General features: G+C 47.9%; 12 non-coding genes across 12 annotated transcripts; all 12 read right to left on the bottom strand.

Moving 5' to 3' along the window:
- Positions 1 to 1,188: 1,188 nt before the first annotated feature.
- LOC142689812 (U2 spliceosomal RNA) lies at positions 1,189 to 1,379 on the bottom strand. The gene has a single exon (XR_012858649.1). It is a non-coding gene; the product is annotated as a U2 spliceosomal RNA (small nuclear RNA).
- A 1,308-nt stretch (positions 1,380 to 2,687) lies between these two features.
- Positions 2,688 to 2,878, bottom strand: LOC142689813 (U2 spliceosomal RNA). Its single transcript, XR_012858650.1, has one exon. It is a non-coding gene; the product is annotated as a U2 spliceosomal RNA (small nuclear RNA).
- A 1,288-nt stretch (positions 2,879 to 4,166) lies between these two features.
- Positions 4,167 to 4,357, bottom strand: LOC142689814 (U2 spliceosomal RNA). The gene has a single exon (XR_012858651.1). It is a non-coding gene; the product is annotated as a U2 spliceosomal RNA (small nuclear RNA).
- A 1,296-nt stretch (positions 4,358 to 5,653) lies between these two features.
- LOC142689815 (U2 spliceosomal RNA) lies at positions 5,654 to 5,844 on the bottom strand. Its single transcript, XR_012858652.1, has one exon. It is a non-coding gene; the product is annotated as a U2 spliceosomal RNA (small nuclear RNA).
- Positions 5,845 to 7,148: 1,304 nt separating this feature from the next.
- Positions 7,149 to 7,339, bottom strand: LOC142689816 (U2 spliceosomal RNA). The gene has a single exon (XR_012858653.1). It is a non-coding gene; the product is annotated as a U2 spliceosomal RNA (small nuclear RNA).
- Positions 7,340 to 8,639: 1,300 nt separating this feature from the next.
- Positions 8,640 to 8,830, bottom strand: LOC142689817 (U2 spliceosomal RNA). The gene has a single exon (XR_012858654.1). It is a non-coding gene; the product is annotated as a U2 spliceosomal RNA (small nuclear RNA).
- A 1,296-nt stretch (positions 8,831 to 10,126) lies between these two features.
- On the bottom strand, positions 10,127 to 10,317 carry LOC142689818 (U2 spliceosomal RNA). The gene has a single exon (XR_012858655.1). It is a non-coding gene; the product is annotated as a U2 spliceosomal RNA (small nuclear RNA).
- A 1,292-nt stretch (positions 10,318 to 11,609) lies between these two features.
- On the bottom strand, positions 11,610 to 11,800 carry LOC142689819 (U2 spliceosomal RNA). The gene has a single exon (XR_012858656.1). It is a non-coding gene; the product is annotated as a U2 spliceosomal RNA (small nuclear RNA).
- A 1,288-nt stretch (positions 11,801 to 13,088) lies between these two features.
- On the bottom strand, positions 13,089 to 13,279 carry LOC142689822 (U2 spliceosomal RNA). Its single transcript, XR_012858658.1, has one exon. It is a non-coding gene; the product is annotated as a U2 spliceosomal RNA (small nuclear RNA).
- Positions 13,280 to 14,567: 1,288 nt separating this feature from the next.
- Positions 14,568 to 14,758, bottom strand: LOC142689823 (U2 spliceosomal RNA). The gene has a single exon (XR_012858659.1). It is a non-coding gene; the product is annotated as a U2 spliceosomal RNA (small nuclear RNA).
- A 1,292-nt stretch (positions 14,759 to 16,050) lies between these two features.
- Positions 16,051 to 16,241, bottom strand: LOC142689824 (U2 spliceosomal RNA). Its single transcript, XR_012858660.1, has one exon. It is a non-coding gene; the product is annotated as a U2 spliceosomal RNA (small nuclear RNA).
- A 1,268-nt stretch (positions 16,242 to 17,509) lies between these two features.
- On the bottom strand, positions 17,510 to 17,700 carry LOC142689825 (U2 spliceosomal RNA). Its single transcript, XR_012858661.1, has one exon. It is a non-coding gene; the product is annotated as a U2 spliceosomal RNA (small nuclear RNA).
- Positions 17,701 to 18,615: the final 915 nt, after the last annotated feature.

Raw genomic sequence — 18,615 nt, forward strand, 5'->3', positions numbered from 1 at the left:
ACACACTCACAGCTACACGGGAGGTGAATAAAGGCCGGAGAGGAAGCCAGACAGGATTTGCTTCTTTTGCTTGCACCACAATGCAGTGCTGAAAGAGGAGGAATCTACATAAAAACGCCTTCCTGGCAACGCCCAAATGCCCTGCTGCCATGCAGATAAACACTGGCAGCGGCAGCAAGTGCATGCCCACAGCCACCCCTTGTTCCTTCACACCTTGTATCAGCTGTAATCCAGTCCAGTCCAGTGCTGCCTGCTGAGCAGCACTGACCAACACTGCCTGGGCCCAGGCTTTTATCTCTGAGGCCCCATTATGATGTCAGAAAGCTGGCTCTGGAATCCTGAGGGCTCCACTATGACACGTGCAAAGTTCCGTCTGAACTTTATATAAGACGGTGAGGCTCAGTCAGTCACTCAGTGTTGCCTGAGAGGGCAACACTGCAACAGCCGGCCGCCAGGCTGTCTTTTTTTTGCACAGCTAGTTGCCTCCAGGAGGCCACAAGAGGGAGACAAGGGACTGCAAAATGGAAAATAGGCATCCACCAACTTTACAGACAACTTCTCCTTGCTCCTACAACCTCCATCCTTGCACAGTTTGTTATTCTTCTAGGTAACATAGTAACAAATCCAAATTGCTGCTCTCTTTGTAGGCAAGCAAGGCTTTGTTGCAACTGCAATTCTTACTTCTTCTTGAAATGTAGGGACGACAGTACATTCCATCACATCCATCTAGTGTACACAGGTAGGTCCATTGTGGCGGGCAGGCGAGCGGGCGGGCTGCTTTATTGGCTGTTTGCTGTTCCCCTACTCCACTCCACTATTTGACTGTTGTGCTGCATCAATCAATCAATCAATCAATCAATCAATCAATCAATCAATCAATCAATCAATCAGTGGCTGGCTCAGGTGCAGCTCTTTAACTTACCTAAAAGGGAGGGCGGAGAGAAGACAAGGAAGGTGAATGAGGTGTTCCAATGTGAAATGCCGGAAACACAGAAACACAGACGACACACAACAAGAGGTGGCAATCTATTCATTAATTGCATTTAATCAATGAGCTCATTATCACTCATGCATTGTCCAACAGGTGTTGAAATAATGGGATTAAAAGGGGAGATCCCTTCAGAAAGACAGAAACAATAGCAAAGACAAAAAACACTTTTGGAATCTGCTTTTAGTCAACACATAAGGAAAGGGTGCACCGGTCCTGGAAATACTGCAATACCAGGTCAATGCGTGGAGTGGACAGAGCAAGCTCTATTTCCATCTCCCTGTTCTAAAAATCCATTTAATATATGGTCCCCAGATAGGGGACGTATCAGATATTAAACTGATAAGAACAGATACTACACTTGATCTTAGCCAAAAGGCCGAGAAGCGATAACCCGAACGGGCCGCGCGTTGCCCGAGCCTGCCCGATACTGCTGTTCAGCCCTTGCAGCGATTCAGCCTACTTCTAGGCAATTCCATGGGGCCCTGCAGGCTCACACACTCACAGCTACACGGGAGGTGAATAAAGGCCGGAGAGGAAGCCAGACAGGATTTGCTTCTTTTGCTTGCACCACAATGCAGTGCTGAAAGAGGAGGAATCTACATAAAAACGCCTTCCTGGCAACGCCCAAATGCCCTGCTGCCATGCAGATAAACACTGGCAGCGGCAGCAAGTGCATGCCCACAGCCACCCCTTGTTCCTTCACACCTTGTATCAGCTGTAATCCAGTCCAGTCCAGTGCTGCCTGCTGAGCAGCACTGACCAACACTGCCTGGGCCCAGGCTTTTATCTCTGAGGCCCCATTATGATGTCAGAAAGCTGGCTCTGGAATCCTGAGGGCTCCACTATGACACGTGCAAAGTTCCGTCTGAACTTTATATAAGACGGTGAGGCTCAGTCAGTCACTCAGTGTTGCCTGAGAGGGCAACACTGCAACAGCCGGCCGCCAGGCTGTCTTTTTTTTGCACAGCTAGTTGCCTCCAGGAGGCCACAGGAGGGAGACAAGGGACTGCAAAATGGAAAATAGGCATCCACCAACTTTACAGACAACTTCTCCTTGCTCCTACAACCTCCATCCTTGCACAGTTTGTTATTCTTCTAGGTAACATAGTAACAAATCCAAATTGCTGCTCTCTTTGTAGGCAAGCAAGGCTTTGTTGCAACTGCAATTCTTACTTCTTCTTGAAATGTAGGGACGACAGTACATTCCATCACATCCATCTAGTGTACACAGGTAGGTCCATTGTGGCGGGCAGGCGAGCGGGCGGGCTGCTTTATTGGCTGTTTGCTGTTCCCCTACTCCACTCCACTATTTGACTGTTGTGCTGCATCAATCAATCAATCAATCAATCAATCAATCAATCAATCAATCAATCAATCAATCAATCAATCAATCAATCAGTGGCTGGCTCAGGTGCAGCTCTTTAACTTACCTAAAAGGGAGGGCGGAGAGAAGACAAGGAAGGTGAATGAGGTGTTCCAATGTGAAATGCCGGAAACACAGAAACACAGACGACACACAACAAGAGGTGGCAATCTATTCATTAATTGCATTTAATCAATGAGCTCATTATCACTCATGCATTGTCCAACAGGTGTTGAAATAATGGGATTAAAAGGGGAGATCCCTTCAGAAAGACAGAAACAATAGCAAAGACAAAAAACACTTTTGGAATCTGCTTTTAGTCAACACATAAGGAAAGGGTGCACCGGTCCTGGAAATACTGCAATACCAGGTCAATGCGTGGAGTGGACAGAGCAAGCTCTATTTCCATCTCCCTGTTCTAAAAATCCATTTAATATATGGTCCCCAGATAGGGGACGTATCAGATATTAAACTGATAAGAACAGATACTACACTTGATCTTAGCCAAAAGGCCGAGAAGCGATAACCCGAACGGGCCGCGCGTTGCCCGAGCCTGCCCGATACTGCTGTTCAGCCCTTGCAGCGATTCAGCCTACTTCTAGGCAATTCCATGGGGCCCTGCAGGCTCACACACTCACAGCTACACGGGAGGTGAATAAAGGCCGGAGAGGAAGCCAGACAGGATTTGCTTCTTTTGCTTGCACCACAATGCAGTGCTGAAAGAGGAGGAATCTACATAAAAACGCCTTCCTGGCAACGCCCAAATGCCCTGCTGCCATGCAGATAAACACTGGCAGCGGCAGCAAGTGCATGCCCACAGCCACCCCTTGTTCCTTCACACCTTGTATCAGCTGTAATCCAGTCCAGTCCAGTGCTGCCTGCTGAGCAGCACTGACCAACACTGCCTGGGCCCAGGCTTTTATCTCTGAGGCCCCATTATGATGTCAGAAAGCTGGCTCTGGAATCCTGAGGGCTCCACTATGACACGTGCAAAGTTCCGTCTGAACTTTATATAAGACGGTGAGGCTCAGTCAGTCACTCAGTGTTGCCTGAGAGGGCAACACTGCAACAGCCGGCCGCCAGGCTGTCTTTTTTTTGCACAGCTAGTTGCCTCCAGGAGGCCACAAGAGGGAGACAAGGGACTGCAAAATGGAAAATAGGCATCCACCAACTTTACAGACAACTTCTCCTTGCTCCTACAACCTCCATCCTTGCACAGTTTGTTATTCTTCTAGGTAACATAGTAACAAATCCAAATTGCTGCTCTCTTTGTAGGCAAGCAAGGCTTTGTTGCAACTGCAATTCTTACTTCTTCTTGAAATGTAGGGACGACAGTACATTCCATCACATCCATCTAGTGTACACAGGTAGGTCCATTGTGGCGGGCAGGCGAGCGGGCGGGCTGCTTTATTGGCTGTTTGCTGTTCCCCTACTCCACTCCACTATTTGACTGTTGTGCTGCATCAATCAATCAATCAATCAATCAATCAATCAATCAATCAATCAATCAATCAGTGGCTGGCTCAGGTGCAGCTCTTTAACTTACCTAAAAGGGAGGGCGGAGAGAAGACAAGGAAGGTGAATGAGGTGTTCCAATGTGAAATGCCGGAAACACAGAAACACAGACGACACACAACAAGAGGTGGCAATCTATTCATTAATTGCATTTAATCAATGAGCTCATTATCACTCATGCATTGTCCAACAGGTGTTGAAATAATGGGATTAAAAGGGGAGATCCCGTCAGAAAGACAGAAACAATAGCAAAGACAAAAAACACTTTTGGAATCTGCTTTTAGTCAACACATAAGGAAAGGGTGCACCGGTCCTGGAAATACTGCAATACCAGGTCAATGCGTGGAGTGGACAGAGCAAGCTCTATTTCCATCTCCCTGTTCTAAAAATCCATTTAATATATGGTCCCCAGATAGGGGACGTATCAGATATTAAACTGATAAGAACAGATACTACACTTGATCTTAGCCAAAAGGCCGAGAAGCGATAACCCGAACGGGCCGCGCGTTGCCCGAGCCTGCCCGATACTGCTGTTCAGCCCTTGCAGCGATTCAGCCTACTTCTAGGCAATTCCATGGGGCCCTGCAGGCTCACACACTCACAGCTACACGGGAGGTGAATAAAGGCCGGAGAGGAAGCCAGACAGGATTTGCTTCTTTTGCTTGCACCACAATGCAGTGCTGAAAGAGGAGGAATCTACATAAAAACGCCTTCCTGGCAACGCCCAAATGCCCTGCTGCCATGCAGATAAACACTGGCAGCGGCAGCAAGTGCATGCCCACAGCCACCCCTTGTTCCTTCACACCTTGTATCAGCTGTAATCCAGTCCAGTCCAGTGCTGCCTGCTGAGCAGCACTGACCAACACTGCCTGGGCCCAGGCTTTTATCTCTGAGGCCCCATTATGATGTCAGAAAGCTGGCTCTGGAATCCTGAGGGCTCCACTATGACACGTGCAAAGTTCCGTCTGAACTTTATATAAGACGGTGAGGCTCAGTCAGTCACTCAGTGTTGCCTGAGAGGGCAACACTGCAACAGCCGGCCGCCAGGCTGTCTTTTTTTTGCACAGCTAGTTGCCTCCAGGAGGCCACAAGAGGGAGACAAGGGACTGCAAAATGGAAAATAGGCATCCACCAACTTTACAGACAACTTCTCCTTGCTCCTACAACCTCCATCCTTGCACAGTTTGTTATTCTTCTAGGTAACATAGTAACAAATCCAAATTGCTGCTCTCTTTGTAGGCAAGCAAGGCTTTGTTGCAACTGCAATTCTTACTTCTTCTTGAAATGTAGGGACGACAGTACATTCCATCACATCCATCTAGTGTACACAGGTAGGTCCATTGTGGCGGGCAGGCGAGCGGGCGGGCTGCTTTATTGGCTGTTTGCTGTTCCCCTACTCCACTCCACTATTTGACTGTTGTGCTGCATCAATCAATCAATCAATCAATAAATCAATCAATCAATCAATCAATCAATCAATCAATCAGTGGCTGGCTCAGGTGCAGCTCTTTAACTTACCTAAAAGGGAGGGCGGAGAGAAGACAAGGAAGGTGAATGAGGTGTTCCAATGTGAAATGCCGGAAACACAGAAACACAGACGACACACAACAAGAGGTGGCAATCTATTCATTAATTGCATTTAATCAATGAGCTCATTATCACTCATGCATTGTCCAACAGGTGTTGAAATAATGGGATTAAAAGGGGAGATCCCTTCAGAAAGACAGAAACAATAGCAAAGACAAAAAACACTTTTGGAATCTGCTTTTAGTCAACACATAAGGAAAGGGTGCACCGGTCCTGGAAATACTGCAATACCAGGTCAATGCGTGGAGTGGACAGAGCAAGCTCTATTTCCATCTCCCTGTTCTAAAAATCCATTTAATATATGGTCCCCAGATAGGGGACGTATCAGATATTAAACTGATAAGAACAGATACTACACTTGATCTTAGCCAAAAGGCCGAGAAGCGATAACCCGAACGGGCCGCGCGTTGCCCGAGCCTGCCCGATACTGCTGTTCAGCCCTTGCAGCGATTCAGCCTACTTCTAGGCAATTCCATGGGGCCCTGCAGGCTCACACACTCACAGCTACACGGGAGGTGAATAAAGGCCGGAGAGGAAGCCAGACAGGATTTGCTTCTTTTGCTTGCACCACAATGCAGTGCTGAAAGAGGAGGAATCTACATAAAAACGCCTTCCTGGCAACGTGGCAACGCCCAAATGCCCTGCTGCCATGCAGATAAACACTGGCAGCGGCAGCAAGTGCATGCCCACAGCCACCCCTTGTTCCTTCACACCTTGTATCAGCTGTAATCCAGTCCAGTCCAGTGCTGCCTGCTGAGCAGCACTGACCAACACTGCCTGGGCCCAGGCTTTTATCTCTGAGGCCCCATTATGATGTCAGAAAGCTGGCTCTGGAATCCTGAGGGCTCCACTATGACACGTGCAAAGTTCCGTCTGAACTTTATATAAGACGGTGAGGCTCAGTCAGTCACTCAGTGTTGCCTGAGAGGGCAACACTGCAACAGCCGGCCGCCAGGCTGTCTTTTTTTTGCACAGCTAGTTGCCTCCAGGAGGCCACAAGAGGGAGACAAGGGACTGCAAAATGGAAAATAGGCATCCACCAACTTTACAGACAACTTCTCCTTGCTCCTACAACCTCCATCCTTGCACAGTTTGTTATTCTTCTAGGTAACATAGTAACAAATCCAAATTGCTGCTCTCTTTGTAGGCAAGCAAGGCTTTGTTGCAACTGCAATTCTTACTTCTTCTTGAAATGTAGGGACGACAGTACATTCCATCACATCCATCTAGTGTACACAGGTAGGTCCATTGTGGCGGGCAGGCGAGCGGGCGGGCTGCTTTATTGGCTGTTTGCTGTTCCCCTACTCCACTCCACTATTTGACTGTTGTGCTGCATCAATCAATCAATCAATCAATCAATCAATCAATCAATCAATCAATCAATCAATCAATCAGTGGCTGGCTCAGGTGCAGCTCTTTAACTTACCTAAAAGGGAGGGCGGAGAGAAGACAAGGAAGGTGAATGAGGTGTTCCAATGTGAAATGCCGGAAACACAGAAACACAGACGACACACAACAAGAGGTGGCAATCTATTCATTAATTGCATTTAATCAATGAGCTCATTATCACTCATGCATTGTCCAACAGGTGTTGAAATAATGGGATTAAAAGGGGAGATCCCTTCAGAAAGACAGAAACAATAGCAAAGACAAAAAACACTTTTGGAATCTGCTTTTAGTCAACACATAAGGAAAGGGTGCACCGGTCCTGGAAATACTGCAATACCAGGTCAATGCGTGGAGTGGACAGAGCAAGCTCTATTTCCATCTCCCTGTTCTAAAAATCCATTTAATATATGGTCCCCAGATAGGGGACGTATCAGATATTAAACTGATAAGAACAGATACTACACTTGATCTTAGCCAAAAGGCCGAGAAGCGATAACCCGAACGGGCCGCGCGTTGCCCGAGCCTGCCCGATACTGCTGTTCAGCCCTTGCAGCGATTCAGCCTACTTCTAGGCAATTCCATGGGGCCCTGCAGGCTCACACACTCACAGCTACACGGGAGGTGAATAAAGGCCGGAGAGGAAGCCAGACAGGATTTGCTTCTTTTGCTTGCACCACAATGCAGTGCTGAAAGAGGAGGAATCTACATAAAAACGCCTTCCTGGCAACGCCCAAATGCCCTGCTGCCATGCAGATAAACACTGGCAGCGGCAGCAAGTGCATGCCCACAGCCACCCCTTGTTCCTTCACACCTTGTATCAGCTGTAATCCAGTCCAGTCCAGTGCTGCCTGCTGAGCAGCACTGACCAACACTGCCTGGGCCCAGGCTTTTATCTCTGAGGCCCCATTATGATGTCAGAAAGCTGGCTCTGGAATCCTGAGGGCTCCACTATGACACGTGCAAAGTTCCGTCTGAACTTTATATAAGACGGTGAGGCTCAGCCAGTCACTCAGTGTTGCCTGAGAGGGCAACACTGCAACAGCCGGCCGCCAGGCTGTCTTTTTTTTGCACAGCTAGTTGCCTCCAGGAGGCCACAAGAGGGAGACAAGGGACTGCAAAATGGAAAATAGGCATCCACCAACTTTACAGACAACTTCTCCTTGCTCCTACAACCTCCATCCTTGCACAGTTTGTTATTCTTCTAGGTAACATAGTAACAAATCCAAATTGCTGCTCTCTTTGTAGGCAAGCAAGGCTTTGTTGCAACTGCAATTCTTACTTCTTCTTGAAATGTAGGGACGACAGTACATTCCATCACATCCATCTATTGTACACAGGTAGGTCCATTGTGGCGGGCAGGCGAGCGGGCGGGCTGCTTTATTGGCTGTTTGCTGTTCCCCTACTCCACTCCACTATTTGACTGTTGTGCTGCATCAATCAATCAATCAATCAATCAATCAATCAATCAATCAATCAATCAATCAATCAATCAATCAGTGGCTGGCTCAGGTGCAGCTCTTTAACTTACCTAAAAGGGAGGGCGGAGAGAAGACAAGGAAGGTGAATGAGGTGTTCCAATGTGAAATGCCGGAAACACAGAAACACAGACGACACACAACAAGAGGTGGCAATCTATTCATTAATTGCATTTAATCAATGAGCTCATTATCACTCATGCATTGTCCAACAGGTGTTGAAATAATGGGATTAAAAGGGGAGATCCCTTCAGAAAGACAGAAACAATAGCAAAGACAAAAAACACTTTTGGAATCTGCTTTTAGTCAACACATAAGGAAAGGGTGCACCGGTCCTGGAAATACTGCAATACCAGGTCAATGCGTGGAGTGGACAGAGCAAGCTCTATTTCCATCTCCCTGTTCTAAAAATCCATTTAATATATGGTCCCCAGATAGGGGACGTATCAGATATTAAACTGATAAGAACAGATACTACACTTGATCTTAGCCAAAAGGCCGAGAAGCGATAACCCGAACGGGCCGCGCGTTGCCCGAGCCTGCCCGATACTGCTGTTCAGCCCTTGCAGCGATTCAGCCTACTTCTAGGCAATTCCATGGGGCCCTGCAGGCTCACACACTCACAGCTACACGGGAGGTGAATAAAGGCCGGAGAGGAAGCCAGACAGGATTTGCTTCTTTTGCTTGCACCACAATGCAGTGCTGAAAGAGGAGGAATCTACATAAAAACGCCTTCCTGGCAACGCCCAAATGCCCTGCTGCCATGCAGATAAACACTGGCAGCGGCAGCAAGTGCATGCCCACAGCCACCCCTTGTTCCTTCACACCTTGTATCAGCTGTAATCCAGTCCAGTCCAGTGCTGCCTGCTGAGCAGCACTGACCAACACTGCCTGGGCCCAGGCTTTTATCTCTGAGGCCCCATTATGATGTCAGAAAGCTGGCTCTGGAATCCTGAGGGCTCCACTATGACACGTGCAAAGTTCCGTCTGAACTTTATATAAGACGGTGAGGCTCAGTCAGTCACTCAGTGTTGCCTGAGAGGGCAACACTGCAACAGCCGGCCGCCAGGCTGTCTTTTTTTTGCACAGCTAGTTGCCTCCAGGAGGCCACAAGAGGGAGACAAGGGACTGCAAAATGGAAAATAGGCATCCACCAACTTTACAGACAACTTCTCCTTGCTCCTACAACCTCCATCCTTGCACAGTTTGTTATTCTTCTAGGTAACATAGTAACAAATCCAAATTGCTGCTCTCTTTGTAGGCAAGCAAGGCTTTGTTGCAACTGCAATTCTTACTTCTTCTTGAAATGTAGGGACGACAGTACATTCCATCACATCCATCTAGTGTACACAGGTAGGTCCATTGTGGCGGGCAGGCGAGTGGGCGGGCTGCTTTATTGGCTGTTTGCTGTTCCCCTACTCCACTCCACTATTTGACTGTTGTGCTGCATCAATCAATCAATCAATTAATCAATCAATCAATCAATCAATCAATCAAGCAATCAATCAGTGGCTGGCTCAGGTGCAGCTCTTTAACTTACCTAAAAGGGAGGGCGGAGAGAAGACAAGGAAGGTGAATGAGGTGTTCCAATGTGAAATGCCGGAAACACAGAAACACAGACGACACACAACAAGAGGTGGCAATCTATTCATTAATTGCATTTAATCAATGAGCTCATTATCACTCATGCATTGTCCAACAGGTGTTGAAATAATGGGATTAAAAGGGGAGATCCCTTCAGAAAGACAGAAACAATAGCAAAGACAAAAAACACTTTTGGAATCTGCTTTTAGTCAACACATAAGGAAAGGGTGCACCGGTCCTGGAAATACTGCAATACCAGGTCAATGCGTGGAGTGGACAGAGCAAGCTCTATTTCCATCTCCCTGTTCTAAAAATCCATTTAATATATGGTCCCCAGATAGGGGACGTATCAGATATTAAACTGATAAGAACAGATACTACACTTGATCTTAGCCAAAAGGCCGAGAAGCGATAACCCGAACGGGCCGCGCGTTGCCCGAGCCTGCCCGATACTGCTGTTCAGCCCTTGCAGCGATTCAGCCTACTTCTAGGCAATTCCATGGGGCCCTGCAGGCTCACACACTCACAGCTACACGGGAGGTGAATAAAGGCCGGAGAGGAAGCCAGACAGGATTTGCTTCTTTTGCTTGCACCACAATGCAGTGCTGAAAGAGGAGGAATCTACATAAAAACGCCTTCCTGGCAACGCCCAAATGCCCTGCTGCCATGCAGATAAACACTGGCAGCGGCAGCAAGTGCATGCCCACAGCCACCCCTTGTTCCTTCACACCTTGTATCAGCTGTAATCCAGTCCAGTCCAGTGCTGCCTGCTGAGCAGCACTGACCAACACTGCCTGGGCCCAGGCTTTTATCTCTGAGGCCCCATTATGATGTCAGAAAGCTGGCTCTGGAATCCTGAGGGCTCCACTATGACACGTGCAAAGTTCCGTCCGAACTTTATATAAGACGGTGAGGCTCAGTCAGTCACTCAGTGTTGCCTGAGAGGGCAACACTGCAACAGCCGGCCGCCAGGCTGTCTTTTTTTTGCACAGCTAGTTGCCTCCAGGAGGCCACAAGAGGGAGACAAGGGACTGCAAAATGGAAAATAGGCATCCACCAACTTTACAGACAACTTCTCCTTGCTCCTACAACCTCCATCCTTGCACAGTTTGTTATTCTTCTAGGTAACATAGTAACAAATCCAAATTGCTGCTCTCTTTGTAGGCAAGCAAGGCTTTGTTGCAACTGCAATTCTTACTTCTTCTTGAAATGTAGGGACGACAGTACATTCCATCACATCCATCTAGTGTACACAGGTAGGTCCATTGTGGCGGGCAGGCGAGCGGGCGGGCTGCTTTATTGGCTGTTTGCTGTTCCCCTACTCCACTCCACTATTTGACTGTTGTGCTGCATCAATCAATCAATCAATCAATCAATCAATCAATCAATCAATCAATCAATCAATCAGTGGCTGGCTCAGGTGCAGCTCTTTAACTTACCTAAAAGGGAGGGCGGAGAGAAGACAAGGAAGGTGAATGAGGTGTTCCAATGTGAAATGCCGGAAACACAGAAACACAGACGACACACAACAAGAGGTGGCAATCTATTCATTAATTGCATTTAATCAATGAGCTCATTATCACTCATGCATTGTCCAACAGGTGTTGAAATAATGGGATTAAAAGGGGAGATCCCTTCAGAAAGACAGAAACAATAGCAAAGACAAAAAACACTTTTGGAATCTGCTTTTAGTCAACACATAAGGAAAGGGTGCACCGGTCCTGGAAATACTGCAATACCAGGTCAATGCGTGGAGTGGACAGAGCAAGCTCTATTTCCATCTCCCTGTTCTAAAAATCCATTTAATATATGGTCCCCAGATAGGGGACGTATCAGATATTAAACTGATAAGAACAGATACTACACTTGATCTTAGCCAAAAGGCCGAGAAGCGATAACCCGAACGGGCCGCGCGTTGCCCGAGCCTGCCCGATACTGCTGTTCAGCCCTTGCAGCGATTCAGCCTACTTCTAGGCAATTCCATGGGGCCCTGCAGGCTCACACACTCACAGCTACACGGGAGGTGAATAAAGGCCGGAGAGGAAGCCAGACAGGATTTGCTTCTTTTGCTTGCACCACAATGCAGTGCTGAAAGAGGAGGAATCTACATAAAAACGCCTTCCTGGCAACGCCCAAATGCCCTGCTGCCATGCAGATAAACACTGGCAGCGGCAGCAAGTGCATGCCCACAGCCACCCCTTGTTCCTTCACACCTTGTATCAGCTGTAATCCAGTCCAGTCCAGTGCTGCCTGCTGAGCAGCACTGACCAACACTGCCTGGGCCCAGGCTTTTATCTCTGAGGCCCCATTATGATGTCAGAAAGCTGGCTCTGGAATCCTGAGGGCTCCACTATGACACGTGCAAAGTTCCGTCTGAACTTTATATAAGACGGTGAGGCTCAGTCAGTCACTCAGTGTTGCCTGAGAGGGCAACACTGCAACAGCCGGCCGCCAGGCTGTCTTTTTTTTGCACAGCTAGTTGCCTCCAGGAGGCCACAAGAGGGAGACAAGGGACTGCAAAATGGAAAATAGGCATCCACCAACTTTACAGACAACTTCTCCTTGCTCCTACAACCTCCATCCTTGCACAGTTTGTTATTCTTCTAGGTAACATAGTAACAAATCCAAATTGCTGCTCTCTTTGTAGGCAAGCAAGGCTTTGTTGCAACTGCAATTCTTACTTCTTCTTGAAATGTAGGGACGACAGTACATTCCATCACATCCATCTAGTGTACACAGGTAGGTCCATTGTGGCGGGCAGGCGAGCGGGCGGGCTGCTTTATTGGCTGTTTGCTGTTCCCCTACTCCACTCCACTATTTGACTGTTGTGCTGCATCAATCAATCAATCAATCAATCAATCAATCAATCAATCAATCAATCAATCAGTGGCTGGCTCAGGTGCAGCTCTTTAACTTACCTAAAAGGGAGGGCGGAGAGAAGACAAGGAAGGTGAATGAGGTGTTCCAATGTGAAATGCCGGAAACACAGAAACACAGACGACACACAACAAGAGGTGGCAATCTATTCATTAATTGCATTTAATCAATGAGCTCATTATCACTCATGCATTGTCCAACAGGTGTTGAAATAATGGGATTAAAAGGGGAGATCCCTTCAGAAAGACAGAAACAATAGCAAAGACAAAAAACACTTTTGGAATCTGCTTTTAGTCAACACATAAGGAAAGGGTGCACCGGTCCTGGAAATACTGCAATACCAGGTCAATGCGTGGAGTGGACAGAGCAAGCTCTATTTCCATCTCCCTGTTCTAAAAATCCATTTAATATATGGTCCCCAGATAGGGGACGTATCAGATATTAAACTGATAAGAACAGATACTACACTTGATCTTAGCCAAAAGGCCGAGAAGCGATAACCCGAACGGGCCGCGCGTTGCCCGAGCCTGCCCGATACTGCTGTTCAGCCCTTGCAGCGATTCAGCCTACTTCTAGGCAATTCCATGGGGCCCTGCAGGCTCACACACTCACAGCTACACGGGAGGTGAATAAAGGCCGGAGAGGAAGCCAGACAGGATTTGCTTCTTTTGCTTGCACCACAATGCAGTGCTGAAAGAGGAGGAATCTACATAAAAACGCCTTCCTGGCAACGCCCAAATGCCCTGCTGCCATGCAGATAAACACTGGCAGCGGCAGCAAGTGCATGCCCACAGCCACCCCTTGTTCCTTCACACCTTGTATCAGCTGTAATCCAGTCCAGTCCAGTGCTGCCTGCTGAGCAGCACTGACCAACACTGCCTGGGCCCAGGCTTTTATCTCTGAGGCCCCATTATGATGTCAGAAAGCTGGCTCTGGAATCCTGAGGGCTCCACTATGACACGTGCAAAGTTCCGTCTGAACTTTATATAAGACGGTGAGGCTCAGTCAGTCACTCAGTGTTGCCTGAGAGGGCAACACTGCAACAGCCGGCCGCCAGGCTGTCTTTTTTTTGCACAGCTAGTTGCCTCCAGGAGGCCACAAGAGGGAGACAAGGGACTGCAAAATGGAAAATAGGCATCCACCAACTTTACAGACAACTTCTCCTTGCTCCTACAACCTCCATCCTTGCACAGTTTGTTATTCTTCTAGGTAACATAGTAACAAATCCAAATTGCTGCTCTCTTTGTAGGCAAGCAAGGCTTTGTTGCAACTGCAATTCTTACTTCTTCTTGAAATGTAGGGACGACAGTACATTCCATCACATCCATCTAGTGTACACAGGTAGGTCCATTGTGGCGGGCAGGCGAGCGGGCGGGCTGCTTTATTGGCTGTTTGCTGTTCCCCTACTCCACTCCACTATTTGACTGTTGTGCTGCATCAATCAATCAATCAATCAATCAATCAATCAATCAATCAATCAATCAATCAGTGGCTGGCTCAGGTGCAGCTCTTTAACTTACCTAAAAGGGAGGGCGGAGAGAAGACAAGGAAGGTGAATGAGGTGTTCCAATGTGAAATGCCGGAAACACAGAAACACAGACGACACACAACAAGAGGTGGCAATCTATTCATTAATTGCATTTAATCAATGAGCTCATTATCACTCATGCATTGTCCAACAGGTGTTGAAATAATGGGATTAAAAGGGGAGATCCCTTCAGAAAGACAGAAACAATAGCAAAGACAAAAAACACTTTTGGAATCTGCTTTTAGTCAACACATAAGGAAAGGGTGCACCGGTCCTGGAAATACTGCAATACCAGGTCAATGCGTGGAGTGGACAGAGCAAGCTCTATTTCCATCTCCCTGTTCTAAAAATCCATTTAATATATGGTCCCCAGATAGGGGACGTATCAGATATTAAACTGATAAGAACAGATACTACACTTGATCTTAGCCAAAAGGCCGAGAAGCGATAACCCGAACGGGCCGCGCGTTGCCCGAGCCTGCCCGATACTGCTGTTCAGCCCTTGCAGCGATTCAGCCTACTTCTAGGCAATTCCATGGGGCCCTGCAGGCTCACACACTCACAGCTACACGGGAGGTGAATAAAGGCCGGAGAGGAAGCCAGACAGGATTTGCTTCTTTTGCTTGCACCACAATGCAGTGCTGAAAGAGGAGGAATCTACATAAAAACGCCTTCCTGGCAACGCCCAGATGCCCTGCTGCCATGCAGATAAACACTGGCAGCGGCAGCAAGTGCATGCCCACAGCCACCCCTTGTTCCTTCACACCTTGTATCAGCTGTAATCCAGTCCAGTCCAGTGCTGCCTGCTGAGCAGCACTGACCAACACTGCCTGGGCCCAGGCTTTTATCTCTGAGGCCCCATTATGATGTCAGAAAGCTGGCTCTGGAATCCTGAGGGCTCCACTATGACACGTGCAAAGTTCCGTCTGAACTTTATATAAGACGGTGAGGCTCAGTCAGTCACTCAGTGTTGCCTGAGAGGGCAACACTGCAACAGCCGGCCGCCAGGCTGTCTTTTTTTTGCACAGCTAGTTGCCTCCAGGAGGCCACAAGAGGGAGACAAGGGACTGCAAAATGGAAAATAGGCATCCACCAACTTTACAGACAACTTCTCCTTGCTCCTACAACCTCCATCCTTGCACAGTTTGTTATTCTTCTAGGTAACATAGTAACAAATCCAAATTGCTGCTCTCTTTGTAGGCAAGCAAGGCTTTGTTGCAACTGCAATTCTTACTTCTTCTTGAAATGTAGGGACGACAGTACATTCCATCACATCCATCTAGTGTACACAGGTAGGTCCATTGTGGCGGGCAGGCGAGCGGGCGGGCTGCTTTATTGGCTGTTTGCTGTTCCCCTACTCCACTCCACTATTTGACTGTTGTGCTGCATCAATCAATCAATCAATCAATCAATCAATCAATCAATCAATCAATCAATCAATCAGTGGCTGGCTCAGGTGCAGCTCTTTAACTTACCTAAAAGGGAGGGCGGAGAGAAGACAAGGAAGGTGAATGAGGTGTTCCAATGTGAAATGCCGGAAACACAGAAACACAGACGACACACAACAAGAGGTGGCAATCTATTCATTAATTGCATTTAATCAATGAGCTCATTATCACTCATGCATTGTCCAACAGGTGTTGAAATAATGGGATTAAAAGGGGAGATCCCTTCAGAAAGACAGAAACAATAGCAAAGACAAAAAACACTTTTGGAATCTGCTTTTAGTCAACACATAAGGAAAGGGTGCACCGGTCCTGGAAATACTGCAATACCAGGTCAATGCGTGGAGTGGACAGAGCAAGCTCTATTTCCATCTCCCTGTTCTAAAAATCCATTTAATATATGGTCCCCAGATAGGGGACGTATCAGATATTAAACTGATAAGAACAGATACTACACTTGATCTTAGCCAAAAGGCCGAGAAGCGATAACCCGAACGGGCCGCGCGTTGCCCGAGCCTGCCCGATACTGCTGTTCAGCCCTTGCAGCGATTCAGCCTACTTCTAGGCAATTCCATGGGGCCCTGCAGGCTCACACACTCACAGCTACACGGGAGGTGAATAAAGGCCGGAGAGGAAGCCAGACAGGATTTGCTTCTTTTGCTTGCACCACAATGCAGTGCTGAAAGAGGAGGAATCTACATAAAAACGCCTTCCTGGCAACGCCCAAATGCCCTGCTGCCATGCAGATAAACACTGGCAGCGGCAGCAAGTGCATGCCCACAGCCACCCCTTGTTCCTTCACACCTTGTATCAGCTGTAATCCAGTCCAGTCCAGTGCTGCCTGCTGAGCAGCACTGACCAACACTGCCTGGGCCCAGGCTTTTATCTCTGAGGCCCCATTATGATGTCAGAAAGCTGGCTCTGGAATCCTGAGGGCTCCACTATGACACGTGCAAAGTTCCGTCTGAACTTTATATAAGACGGTGAGGCTCAGTCAGTCACTCAGTGTTGCCTGAGAGGGCAACACTGCAACAGCCGGCCGCCAGGCTGTCTTTTTTTTGCACAGCTAGTTGCCTCCAGGAGGCCACAAGAGGGAGACAAGGGACTGCAAAATGGAAAATAGGCATCCACCAACTTTACAGACAACTTCTCCTTGCTCCTACAACCTCCATCCTTGCACAGTTTGTTATTCTTCTAGGTAACATAGTAACAAATCCAAATTGCTGCTCTCTTTGTAGGCAAGCAAGGCTTTGTTGCAACTGCAATTCTTACTTCTTCTTGAAATGTAGGGACAACAGTACATTCCATCACATCCATCTAGTGTACACAGGTAGGTCCATTGTGGCGGGCAGGCGAGCGGGCGGGCTGCTTTATTGGCTGTTTGCTGTTCCCCTACTCCACTCCACTATTTGACTGTTGTGCTGCATCAATCAATCAATCAATCAATCAATCAATCAGTGGCTGGCTCAGGTGCAGCTCTTTAACTTACCTAAAAGGGAGGGCGGAGAGAAGACAAGGAAGGTGAATGAGGTGTTCCAATGTGAAATGCCGGAAACACAGAAACACAGACGACACACAACAAGAGGTGGCAATCTATTCATTAATTGCATTTAATCAATGAGCTCATTATCACTCATGCATTGTCCAACAGGTGTTGAAATAATGGGATTAAAAGGGGAGATCCCTTCAGAAAGACAGAAACAATAGCAAAGACAAAAAACACTTTTGGAATCTGCTTTTAGTCAACACATAAGGAAAGGGTGCACCGGTCCTGGAAATACTGCAATACCAGGTCAATGCGTGGAGTGGACAGAGCAAGCTCTATTTCCATCTCCCTGTTCTAAAAATCCATTTAATATATGGTCCCCAGATAGGGGACGTATCAGATATTAAACTGATAAGAACAGATACTACACTTGATCTTAGCCAAAAGGCCGAGAAGCGATAACCCGAACGGGCCGCGCGTTGCCCGAGCCTGCCCGATACTGCTGTTCAGCCCTTGGAGCGATTCAGCCTACTTCTAGGCAATTCCATGGGGCCCTGCAGGCTCACACACTCACAGCTACACGGGAGGTGAATAAAGGCCGGAGAGGAAGCCAGACAGGATTTGCTTCTTTTGCTTGCACCACAATGCAGTGCTGAAAGAGGAGGAATCTACATAAAAACGCCTTCCTGGCAACGCCCAAATGCCCTGCTGCCATGCAGATAAACACTGGCAGCGGCAGCAAGTGCATGCCCACAGCCACCCCTTGTTCCTTCACACCTTGTATCAGCTGTAATCCAGTCCAGTCCAGTGCTGCCTGCTGAGCAGCACTGACCAACACTGCCTGGGCCCAGGCTTTTATCTCTGAGGCCCCATTATGATGTCAGAAAGCTGGCTCTGGAATCCTGAGGGCTCCACTATGACACGTGCAAAGTTCCGTCTGAACTTTATATAAGACGGTGAGGCTCAGTCAGTCACTCAGTGTTGCCTGAGAGGGCAACACTGCAACAGCCGGCCGCCAGGCTGTCTTTTTTTTGCACAGCTAGTTGCCTCCAGGAGGCCACAAGAGGGAGACAAGGGACTGCAAAATGGAAAATAGGCATCCACCAACTTTACAGACAACTTCTCCTTGCTCCTACAACCTCCATCCTTGCACAGTTTGTTATTCTTCTAGGTAACATAGTAACAAATCCAAATTGCTGCTCTCTTTGTAGGCAAGCAAGGCTTTGTTGCAACTGCAATTCTTACTTCTTCTTGAAATGTAGGGACGACAGTACATTCCATCACATCCATCTAGTGTACACAGGTAGGTCCATTGTGGCGGGCAGGCGAGCGGGCGGGCTGCTTTATTGGCTGTTTGCTGTTCCCCTACTCCACT

Source organism: Rhinoderma darwinii (genome assembly GCF_050947455.1).
Source record: "Rhinoderma darwinii isolate aRhiDar2 chromosome 5 unlocalized genomic scaffold, aRhiDar2.hap1 SUPER_5_unloc_32, whole genome shotgun sequence".
Classification (NCBI taxonomy): Eukaryota; Metazoa; Chordata; class Amphibia; order Anura; family Rhinodermatidae; genus Rhinoderma; species Rhinoderma darwinii.